Below are 13,062 nucleotides of genomic sequence, written 5' to 3'. Positions count from 1 at the left end.
GAACATCACGGCGAAGGTAAAAATGCGCTTGGAGTATCCATATTATGCTATCGCAATAAAAGCTGCAAGGCGATTAAACATCTAGTAGACGTCGATGAAAGTCGATGTCTTACTGAGCGAGCGGGGGTGAGAATTGGGCGCAGGCACTGCGCACGGTGCTCGAACGCGCCACCCTACGCGTGAGGTGAGTAAGAGGAGCGTCGGATTCTTTAAATTTTTTTAAAGAGGATAGTCTTTCTTGGGGAACTTAAACGCTGAAAATTTTGTCTGTCTGTCTGTCTGTCTGTCTGTTTGTCTGTCTGTCACCCGATTCAGCCACCCGGCCAAAGTTGGACCACTTGCTTACCGCCCACACTACTTAAACTGGTACGGCTGTTCATACTTGTGAACGTTATCGATCACAAAGTAAATATTACGCATATCTGAGGCGCAACATCACTAGGTAAGTATTAGGAGGTGTGTTCCTTTAATAGAAAATACATAGATACGTAACTCTAAAGACCCTAGTTTCTTAAGCTGCGCTGAAAATGCCATGCTATGCGCGCCGACGAACGACGTTCCCCGACTGCGCGCCGACGAGCGCCCTCTGCCATGGAGGAAGGAAACCCTCTGCACAAGCTCATGTTTCCCGATGTATTGCCAGATGGCGTCCATGTCTCACGCAGCGTAGGGTGCCTCGATGCCAGCGGCGCGGACGGCGGCGCTGGGCATCGAGGCACCCTAACGCAGCGCCTCCTCAATTTTATCAATGCCAGCCAGATGCGGCCGATTCAACATAAAGGAAGCGCTGTCTGAGGCAGGGCAAAACATAAATGGCCGCTTGATGAAATAATGCGGTAAAATGAAATCTGTTCAAACAAACCTGCATTGCATTTATCACGCCAGGACGGAAATGGTACGAGAACAGCATCACGGGTGGCCGCGGATCAGACCAGCACTCATGTAGTACGGCCGGCAGAAGACTATCGTCTTTCGACGACATTTACAGCGAAGCACGCAGATACGCGGCAATTTTTTTTTGAGAAACTTCATTCGAGATCAGTCCACATTTTTAGACTACGCGTGCCTACAGGAACGACCCATACTTTCAAACTGCACTACGTTACTTATCGGCCCACGAAAAAGGCTACAAACCCATGCAGGCTGTTTCAGCTAAGTTGGGCCAAACTTGAAAAGACTGATTTTGAATTACGACCATGCAACCAAGTTAGTATGGTTCACTTTCTCCTTGACTAAGTAAAAGTAGCTTATTGCATTGACCTTATGTAATTAATCGACAATAAACAATTATTGAACTCCTAAAGCCCTAATTTAAACGCGGCACCTTCAATGTAGCAGTTGCAGAGCCTATTGAGAAATATCCAAATAATCTATTTCCGTACTGATGGCTGCTATGGTTTTATTATTATTATTATTTTGCCGAGCTGCAAAGAAAGCGCGCGATGTCTGAAAAAAAAAATTGCTGCGGCTTAGCTCAGCGAACCCTGGGTATGTAAAACGAAAGCTCGTGTTTTTTTTTTTACTTTTTTTTCGCCCAAAGCCTGCCTTTGTCTACGGTTGTGGTCCCGATTCCGGCGTTTTGAGAGCCGGACGGCTCGCTCTTCCTCAGTCTCCGACGCTATAGCTTCGCGCTCTTGGCATTCCGCACCCTCTCCAGTGAAGCAGCTCGCCGGGCGATATCCGCGGGGTGGTCAGACGCCACTTGCCGACGACGGCTCAAGATACTTACCGTTCCCGCACAACTCAGAAAAGACGGCCCGGCCTTGCTCTCATCTTGCTCCCGCGTTCGATATAGCGTAAGGGCTTCGAAAATCCTCACGCTAGAATCGGCAGGTCGACGACGAGCCCTTTCCCCGAGCGCGTTCGCGGCGGTGTTGCTCAAACGCGAAGTGACGTCCATACGCTCAACGTATTCTGCCCAAGAAATTCGTAGCACGGCCTCCTGCGAGAGGCCGCTGTTGCGATGTCAACCCTTGTTTATAGCACATGCCTCCGGTCCCTTGTACTCAAGGTACCTGGTGAGGCTGTTGTGCTACTCGTTGTCAAGCATCACCTTTTCATATTTATATACATGTTATCGCAACCTTGTTGCAGATTTCATACTCATAGCATACGCCACTTCAGTCACTATCATTATTTTACTACCTATATGTTTTACGCCATTTACAGCGACAGTTTTTAGGCCCCCTTACAGCCATGTAACATCTACCATTAGAAACTCATTGCTTGCGTCATAGCAGCTCATCGATTACATTACCACTTGTCATGGCGCTCTTTGGCCATACCTGGCCCTTGCGCCATAAAACACCACACATCATCATCATCATGCTCAAACGCGTTAGGACACATCGTCAGTTGCTCATGAATGGCTCATACCCCTTTAAGCAATGCCTCATCTTACCACCGTAGACGCGGCCTCCCTATTACGGCGACAGAAATGAAATTAAACGCTGGAATTATTAGCGGCAACGCAGCCAGCTGTGGAAGCAGACGACGAACGCCGGAGCAGGATGAGAGCAAGCGCGGCGCTCCTCTTAGCCAAGGGCGCGGTCAGTCACGTGGTCAGACGGCGACCCAGCTGCGGAGAGCGCATGCGCCAAGTCGGCGGCGGAGCTTGGCCAACACCACCTAGATAGCGGAAGGCCTGTTCACTCCGATCCATGACGTCAGGCTACCTGGCCCGAAATTTCCATTGCGAAGGCTGGCGTAACGAAAGCGATGACGTCAAAATCACTGTTGCTTACTCGGAAGCATCCCCATTAGATTCTATGGCAGTCGGACCAGGTAGCATGACGTCATGGATCGGAGTGTGGAGGCCTTGTGCCATCTAGGTGGTGTTGGTTCAGCCAGCGAGGGAATGAAGGGTATTACACGGATTCGCCTAAACTTCTTGCTTCTGGCTTTAAAACGCCTTCGAGACTTCGCAAACTGATCGTTTTTGGCAAAGTACGGCGCTGTAAATGAATTAAATTAGCATTATTAAAATTGTCCCGCGGCAGGATTTGAACACTGCACCCCTGGAAAAGAAGCCCAATATTGAAACCATTCTGCCACGGTGGCATGGGTATAAGCAAAACCACTGCAATTAGCAGCGATTGTGCTTGCTTGCAGAGAATTAATACCTGCTGCATTAAAGAAAGTACAAATTGCTTTGAAGTTTAGTAAAATTTAGGCCCAGACAAAGCGTAATAAAAGGCTCAAGAACGTCTGAAGCCCCACGCACGAAGATCAGACAAATCCATGTACTATCCTTCGTTCCCATGGTGGATGAACGATCGCAGCGCGAAACTTCCCTCTAGTGACTATTTTAGGAAACCCTATGGCTTCAACCAACAAGATTTCACGGCAAGAGCGGTAAGAGATGCATCCATCCAGCTGTTCAAGGCCTGTTCGTGCCTTCGGCCTGCGTGCAGCATCGATCATTCGTCCGTGGCATGTTTGAGGGCGCTGGTGTGGCTGCACGTTCTCACGTGGTACTTTTTGCAAATGTCGCGCGCTTCCGTTACAGCGCGAATAAGTGACAATCCATAGAAGTTATCACAACGAAAACAATAAGTTGGACATTTCTCCACAGGCTCTAAAACGTATACATTGAAGATTTTGCGATTAAATTGGCACTTTAAAAGTTGCCTAATTAAATATCGTATTTAATTACCTAAGCTCATAGTAAAATTAGGTTGAGTTGCTCAAGGGGGCGACGAACAATGCTAAGTTGGTTGCATCCTCGTAACTCACACGTGGATCCTTTTAATGTTTGGCCCGATTTAGCTGAAACACCACGTATACACGTACGATACGGAAAACTGGGGACAACTCGCTGAATAAAACATTGGCGTCAAACAATGCACTCAATTTCAACAGCATTTTAGAGCGCAGCTAGTTGGCACCCGTTCCTGTGCCGATCGTCGGCGTAACCGAGCGAACTCAGAGCGCTGTGGGGATGAAAGACGCGAGGTGGACAGCGGAGGAGTAGGAGGAGAAAGGTGCAGCGGAACCATGAGGTGGAAAGTAGAGGAGGAGGGTATGGCGAAAGCGTGAGAAAAAAAAGCGTAGTGCGGCGACAATCGCTACGAGAAGGAGCCAGAGTAGCACACGTCATCTGGGAGGTCTGTCTGCGGCGGCTACTGTGAATCGCACCCATGCGTCACCCACGCGCGCTGGCTCTCGCGATCTCCAGATCAGCGAGGCAGTCGCGCCACACTTTGCTCCGTTTGCGACGTTCCGCGCGAGACAGATTGTCCGCGCCAGCCGAAATGAAAACACGTAGAGAGTTGCACTCAAATTCCGCATTAGGGAGTATTGTAATCGTTGGTGAGTTTTTGACAAATTAATGATAGTTTCACATGCCGTTCACAGGTTCTCTTCCTGTTGTGTAGAATTCTTGATTACGTACCACTGTGATGCAAGAAGTAGAATGGTCAGTAACGGCCGTCGCATCTTCTTAGCGCTGCCCAGTAGACCGCACGTACGCCAGGCTGGTCGCGCACACAGACCTCACAGGCGGGCTCAGTATGAAACTGGAAATCAAGTTTGCCTTTTGTCGCTTAGCAACCTGCGCAATGTCGGTGGCGCATCGCCGACGTGGCAACTAATTTATCGAGTGATTGCGAATTCACGTGTGCCAGGCGTTTTGTTAACACGGTGCAATTGATTTCTCTTGGACAAGGTAAACGCAGCATTTCTTCTGTACGCCAAGCGCTTGTTATTCGTCAAAAGTTCTGCTCTGCTTCTATGCAGTAAGATTGCTGTGAATCCATTACCCAATTGTAATGCATTGTTATGTTATGTTTGTTTAAGAGGAACCTCAAGCTTGGGCGTTGCTATCAAAATCCATAGGGACTGAGAAGTCGTTTTTCTCGGCAACCACTGCACCGAATTTATTAAGGTTTCTTACATTTATCAGAAAAAGGAGTTAACGTCTTGTGACTATATCAAGCAGGGTGTTAATTAAATCCGTCAAATGCGTCTTACAAAAAAGTTTCAAAAAATTGCAATACGTAAAAAAAGCGAAACCATCAAATTTACAGCTCTATAAATCAGCAATAAAACTGCTATCAAAATTTGGAAAAATGTCCTATTAATACATCTATGGCGAACAATATTTTCACATTATAAGAGCGCTCCGAAACATAGAATTGTTTGAAAATAGGGTTTTTGCATAAACCATGAGAAACTTCTAAATATTTGATTTTGCTGCCAATTATTATATGAAACCTGTCCGAGTCGGATGATCCAACGGACACAGCTTACAGAACTGCGATATCTGATTTTGGTGGGGAGTTACAGATTTATGAACTTCGTGCTTCTGTTTTCCGAAAATCTCAGATTTTCCGCAATGTTGGGGAAAAAATTGCAAGTCTTAAATAAACACATTGCTTCCTGTAGTCAATAGAAATGAACTCTCTCTAATACAATAAATTTCATTCATACTTGTCAAGGGGTTGTCTCATAAAGGTATCTCTGCGCTTTACAATTATTTCTATCGGGAAATCGGTGTTGGTACCGATCTAAAGATTTCTCTTAATATCCCGTGCGCCACGGGAAACCCTCTTCACTGTAACGCACCAGAAGTTTGCCCACGAGGGTCTGTACTGAGTAAATTGTACAGCGTAAACGTGGTTTACGCTGTGTTTTTAAATCCACAATTCTGCGCGTAATGATCAGCCTGGGCAGTTTTAAGGCGAAAGACTTAGGTGTCTACGTTGGCGGTGACCTTGAGGTGACCTTGGCCAAACTACGCCGAGAAGAAAAATGGCCTAACCTTGAAAAGTGTAAAACACAGCTAAAGATGCTTGGATTAAGGTCAGATTTTCCAGGGATTAAGGTCAGATTTTCCAGGCAGGTTCCTGTAAACAAAATAAATTAATGCTATGAAAAGAAAAAAAATGAAGCCACGGCTGCTCGACTGTTGAACTTTACTAAAGGTGTGCCTAGTGCGTGCCTGATTGTACACGGCACGTGGTCACAGGGACGCGCTCGGGCCACCGCTCGCGCGTTCGTTGTCGTCTTCCACAGTTGGCAGGCTTTCGCCTTCACGTTTTACAAACGTGTAACACTAGCTTACTTTTTATTGTGAACGGTGGCTTGTTTAGTTCATTTTGGATAATTCTGTGTAACTTGGGTGACATTTTGTATTTTTATCAATTTTTATCATCATGCAGTGTCTTGACAACTTTTCCTTGCCTTCAGATAGGCAGTTATAAAGAGGCATACTTCCCCCTTTTTTGTAATAAGAAATATTTCCGTGTCAGCAAAATTTTGTGTGATCTGGTCTGGTGTTCTTTTTTATACCAATTTAACACCGGCGTCAATTTCTTTGTGTCACTGAAACTTTATGTACATTGAGGTGAACTGAAACGTTTCCAGCTACGCATGTGATTGTGAATATATTTGCAAGTGTATGTTACGTTCTTAGTTATAAGTGAGTGTCGTTTATGCAATTGTACAACGTTTCAAATATTTCTATTCATATTCAAGTATGTTTTCTTGTTTACTGATTATTAGCTGTAATATTGGGATAGTGGCGCTCTTTGTAGCCAGCGTTTCTATTTTGCCGCAGTTAATAACTAACAGCTATTACAATCATGCGTGCTTTTATAAACGTCAATACGTCTATTGTCATATGTAGGAAGGCGGGATAAATAGCTTGCTGAATGGAATCTTGCCTGCCGTGCACATTGGTCTTCTGTGTAGGACTGTATTTTATTTTGACAAAGGCCTACTATTTATTTATTTGAACATACTGCTAGCCTCACATTTGATGCGGTTGCAGAAAGGGGCAGGATACATATTCAAAAGAACACAGTTCAAGTAGGCGCCGACATAAATAAGTTTAGGTGAACAAGGCAGTACATATGCACTCTATATTCAGAATACAAATGTTATAAAAGGAGGCAAAAACGTTGTAAACGCCATGTTGGAAGGTTTAGCACACGAAAGAAGCACAAAGAAAGAAAGTATAAGTATATTGGATATTCATTGCGCAAGAGATAAGACTTTGCAGGTACTGGGGGAGTCATGAGCAGCAAGAAAATATATAAATATACATCAGGGCAGAAAACGAGAAAGTGAGAAGGGAATCAGAATGCCATTGTACGACGCAGTGGGCCTGCGTCCAGATCGTATCTACAAAGCATTGTTTGATAACTTAGCTATAAAAGCTTCGAGTGATGTGCAGGTGACAACGTCATCAGGCAACATGATCCATTCACGAATTGCATGTGGAAAAAAGGAGCACCTGAATATGTCGTTGGTGAAATCTGTATTCTGTTAAGTGCTTCATGTGTTTAGTTCGAGAACTACTTTTATCCGTCTGTAGTAAGTATGGGTAGGGTACAGTGATATAAGTATGGGTAGGGTATAATGCTCCACAATATTGACAATATTCTATACAACACGTTCACTGAGAGACATTTCACTATGTTTGGTACATTTTGTAGGAAGGTAGATATGAAGCGTCAAAATGTAGATGAAAGTGCGCACTTCAAGCGAAGAATAGGCCATCTAGCAACGCTATCACGCAGCGACCCTTGAGCGCAATTTTGAGCCACCTACGTCTTGGAAAAGAAACTGCGCGCCGCGAGATGGTCAAAACACCTCATTTGTCTTTTTCGTGGCCCCCGCAACTTTATCTCTGACACCTGTAAAGAAACGGTAAACGAAGATGAAATATATTTAATTTGGTTAGATTTATATCCTTTAGGCCATCCCAAACAAGTACTCACAGCTGCAACGGACGACTTGTAACAGTCTACAGCTTGTTTCATTTATAATATAATTTCTTGGTTACATTGGACAGCATGCTGTCCAATGTAACCATCGTGGGGAAGATATGGGTTTGGTGCGTACCAGTGGCAATTCATCTATTCTTTTCTTTCAATATTATTGCATTCATTTAACAATAAGAGAACGCATATCGAAATTCATTGAATGTAAGAATAGACCGCAACTTCGCACCACTAGCTCTCTAAGTAGGTGATAGCTCATTTAGAAATGGAGTGATTGTCACTTCTGGAAGATGGGCACGCGTGCGTCACAGGTGACGTCACACACTCATTTATCAAAGTGACGTTGCTCTACCTTGCAACTCTTGTAATTTCGTGCACGCTATGACGCTATTGCGTACGCCCATACACACTTAGAGTGTTTTGTTAGATACGCCAAGGGTTTGCGAAGCCCGCCTATCATGCTATAAGCAAATACGTGACGGTTGGTGGGCATAAATCTGTCTTCCAGCGCGGCAGCAAAATGCTCTAATTGTTAGGCCCCGGTCACAGCATGCTTCTGTTATGCCAAAGTCACTCTGGGCTCATTCCTCGCGAAACGTCCCAGATCCCAAAAGTGACCATCGCCGATTCTTGGGAAAATTGGGCTCGTTAGTGATTGTGTGAATAAAGTTTCACCAACCCGCCGTGGTTGCTCAGTGGCTATGGTGTTGGGCTGCTGAGCATGACGTCGCGGGATCGCATACCGGCCACGGCGGCCGCATTTCAATGGGGGCGAAATGCGAAAACACCCGTGTACTTAGATTTAGGTGCACGTTGAAGAACCCCAGGTGGTCCAAATTTCCGGAGTCCCCCACTACGGCATACCACATAATCAGATCGTGGTTTTGGCACGTAAAACCCCATAATTCATTTTTTTTAAAGTTTCACCAATGCATTTTTCTAAAAAAAAAACATTTTGGTGTCGTAAGCACGCATCCAAGTTTTCGTGATGAAGGAAAAATTGGTTGGACATAAACGTGTAAACACTAGGTACCATGACAAACCTTAGTTTTGAAGATTCTACTGGCGTGCTTCTTCCGTGTGACATCTTAGCTGAACACATTTATTAATTTTCCGCGTTTATTCGTCTCAGCAAAAAAAAGAAAAAAAAACAAGAAGGAAGAAGTTGTGCGTTTCCGGAAAACATCAAAGATCTTACATTGGAAAATTATTTTTTTCTTGAAAACCACTTTTTTTAAAGCTCATTCAGACAGTAGCCTATTAGCCCATTTTCTCCCCATGAGAATCGGCGATGGTCGCTTTTAATGTCTGAGGCGTCTCGCGTGGAAGTCCCCTCTTTGAAACTTCTGGCGCTTGTTTTACGTGCCCGTTTCTCACATTCTTCCATTGTGACATTTAGCGCTTTGTGAGGCTGCGTTATATACATCACTGCCTTCGGTATCGCCTCATATACGTATTCGGTTACATACTGACCTCCCATGTGGGTGAAGTGCACACAATTTGCAAAGCTTAAGAAAATTGCTCTGAGTTCCACAACAAAATCGCGAAAGTGAGAGCAAGACCTCCTATTAGTTCATACATCACAAAATTACATTGTGATAGGGAGAGCAGGACCTTCTGTTAGTCCATACATCAGAAAACCACATTGTACAGTGATAGCAAGACCTCCTATTAGTCCATATATCAGAAAATTGCATTGCGATAGTGAGAGCAAGACCTCCTAATAGTCCATACATCAAAATATTACATTGCCGCAGTAAGAGCAAGACCTCCTATTAGTCCATACATCAGAAAATTACATTGCGATAGTGAGAGCAAGACCTCCTATTAGTCTATACATCAGAAAATCACATTGCTACAGAGAGAGCAAGACCTCCTATTAGTTCACACATCAGAAAGTCACATTGCTACAGTGAGAGCAAGGCCTCCTATTAGTCCATACGTCAGAGAATTGGTCACATAAAAAAACCGAGGAAGTATTGATTTTAGTTTGAAATACATGTACATGACAATATGCAACACGGGGAAGCGGTTACCACAAATGATAAGAAACTGTAATACATTTAACAAATATGCGAAAGAGGTATTTTCCAATAATTTCATACAATTTCTCGTTACAGTTTGGGCCCGGGAAGCAATAAGATTTTTCCCGCCGAGAAGAAGCGCTGCATGGCGACGCCGGCAAGCAAAATGAGTAGAGGTAAGTTTAACCGAAGCATACCCGTCACGGCATGTGTCGGTGAGGTGTTACAGGGACGAAAAGTTAATTGCTAACTGAAGATATTTTTTTACTTCAGAAGTAGTAATGGGCTAGTTGGAGTTCGATAATTTAGGTGAAAAAATGCACTTGGATAAAAAGAAATACGTTCACACAAACATCATTGTAAGGTTTCTTTTAACCTCGTTCGTAGTTTGAAGTGGAACTTAAGCAATCAGATTTCCACCTACTGAGAAAACTGTCGACGCTAATTTCACAAAGAAATACTAATTCGCCTAAGAGGGTTCCACGTGTCCGCCACAAGATCGGCACTACCTGGATGCGCATATCACGAAAATGCTGCGAGTCACACATGGTGTAATCTAAGCGAGTTTTTGGCCAAGCACAACGTGGCAACGCTCACACAGACTCGCTACCATCCAGACTTGGCCCCAGCAGACTTTGTTCTTGTTCGCCGAGATCAAATGAAACTTGAAAAAGAAACTACATTTAGATACCATCAAGTAAGTCGAGGAAGCCGCGACGCATTGCTTCAAAAGATGTTCCGGTTGCCACATATCAGGAGGCGTGACAATCTTGGCAGAAGCGCTGGCGAAGGTGTATCGACGTCAAGGGAGCATATTTTGAAGAATTTTAGGTGTTGTTGGTAGGTAAACTAAGTAGTTCATCTGCAATAAACTTCTTGATTTCCGTACACATCCCATAACCGCATGCAAGGAGTTCGGAAATGATACTGATAAGAAATTCGCAGTGGACTTAGCGTTATTGTTTCTGGGCTTAGGGAAACTGTGAGCTATTGTTTCCGTTTTAGTTATTCGTTATACATCGCAAATAAAAGAAAGCGTTCATTACTCTTACACTTTCTTTGGCTGTATTGTCTGTCGGCTTTATTTGGTTGTTACTGACCATATTTCAAGGCACACGGTTTCCATGATTCTTAAAATTTCGCATTCCCTCTGCAAATAAGCTCCTTTTTTCCCTTCATTCTTTGTTGGGAAAGCTGATACGTTTGTTGTAAGTGCTACAAGAGGAGAGGCAGAAAAATTACGCCAGCAGCGTATGGGTCTCGGCATTGCCTAAGCGATACAGCGATCCATAGTGATCCATAGGACGTTTAGCGAATAGTGATCCATAGGACTTTTAACAGGGATAAAGGTATCATTGTTATGTTGGCGCTACATATTCGAATTACGGTCATCAGTGAAGTGCTCCTTTGAACGGAACCATAAAACTGATTGCAACAACTGAAAGCCTTGGATCGATGCGTTTAATCTTCGTAGATGGGGGGGGGGGGGCGAGCTTGGCGTTTTTAGTCAGGGCTGACATTGTCCTTCAGACACAACGATATTTCACGCAAGGTTGGAACCGCAGAGGGCCTGAGAAAACTGCGAGTGTATGACAAATGCTGCATGGACACAGGTGAGTACGAAATTCACTGATTTCAAACGGGGTCTAGCTAAATAGCATGTGCTTCTTTTTTCTTCAAATCTTTGCGTAATCTACTAAACATACCTTGTAGCAGATCACACAGTATACGCTATTGACAGTTTTTTAGGTGGGGAATAATAATTGTATGACAAGTCAGGTTAGGTACCCAGCTAATTGTCAAAGGTTTATTACATATATCTTCAACAAATAACATTACGAAGCGTGTTGTGGTGATGAGTAGAAACAGATGAATACTTAAGGCAAGTGCGTTTGGAGCGAATGCAGGCATACCAGCAGCTATGAGATGGGCACCGTTAAACTCTTGGCGAAATACACAGTTAACTTTCTCTGTATCAAAACGCCTTTTGAAGCATTGCTGTACAAATTTAGCTGGAATACCAGTGCGCTTCGTTGTACAGTTTATAGGAAGAGCTATCTTGAGGTGTTGGAAGCTTCATAATTCTTTTTAAACTGCATATGCCTTGCGAACACCCCGGCTGGAATTTGTGAATGGTAATGTTTGGCCTAAAGGGATTTGTTAAATTTTTATCAATAAAATGGTACTAGTTAATTATACATTTTGGTTTCTCGTTCAAGTCGCCCGTCAATAACTGCCAAGAATAGGAACCCATCTCTTCCATTTATTGTTATCTAGGTCTCAAGGAGTGTTAATATATCTCCATAACTTGCATTATAAAAAAAGGGACTAAAAGGACAGCGCGCACTGACGCCTTAAGAAATTGGCTGCATAGAGGGACGCTTCAATCTAGATTTCAATTTTAATAACTACAAAAAGCCAGCGTTACTAAAGATAAATTACAGGAATCGGCCATGTGTCTTTCGACAGGCCTTTCAAAGCCAGCCTTTTGCCAGAGAAGATGCCGGCGAAGAAGCATGATAGCCTTTGGTGGAAGATGGTCAACTGCAACGCTTGCAGCGCTGGCATATACGACGGCAAAAATATGCGACGCGAACATGCCCGTGGCACAATGTCACTCATGGCTCGAAGCTTCCGGTTTCATGCCCTGCTCTGCCGCTTCGGTGGTTGCTTCTTTATCCGCGACCTCTTCAGAAAGGACAACAAACGCTCACCTAGGGTGGTCTGGAAGAGTTGGTACACAATATACTCCGTCTGTTGCATTGGCTTCCTCATATGGATGCAGGTCGGCATCGTCGCCCACGCTAGCCACCAGGCGACTATGACAAGTCACAGCTTCGAAGGCTCGCTGAACGTGGTGGCCCACGTCGTGCTTTTCGTCAAGATCATCGTCAACGCGACGTCCACGGTCACCGGCTCTTCAAAGATGCTGGAATTCTACCTGCGGGCCTCGGTGTTCGAGAAGCGCGTCGGTATTCGCGCGTGCTCCTGCTGCGCCCCCAAGCGGTACTTTTGGTCCGACGTCAGGCGAGGCTGCGCCTTCATCGCCTACTGCGTCGCGTTCGTGGCAGCCGTGCCACTGGTGTCCCAGTCGCACGCGCTTTCGAGCATCGGAATGCAAAGCGCCTGGACGCGGATCTCCTTCTGGTTCAAGGTCCTGCTTCTCATCATGCTCTATTTCGTCTACGACAGCGTCCACATCGTGGCGCTGCGATCGGCCGGCAAGGTCCTCGTCGAGTACCTCAAGAACGAGCTCAAGGTTCTCGAGGAGTGCCTCGCTGGACGCGTGGGAGGCGTCTTGTCCCTTCGCA

The sequence above is a fragment of the Dermacentor silvarum genome, chromosome 9 (genome assembly GCF_013339745.2).
Source record: "Dermacentor silvarum isolate Dsil-2018 chromosome 9, BIME_Dsil_1.4, whole genome shotgun sequence".
NCBI classification, from domain to species: Eukaryota; Metazoa; Arthropoda; class Arachnida; order Ixodida; family Ixodidae; genus Dermacentor; species Dermacentor silvarum.
Note: the sequence above shows the minus strand (reverse complement) of the source record.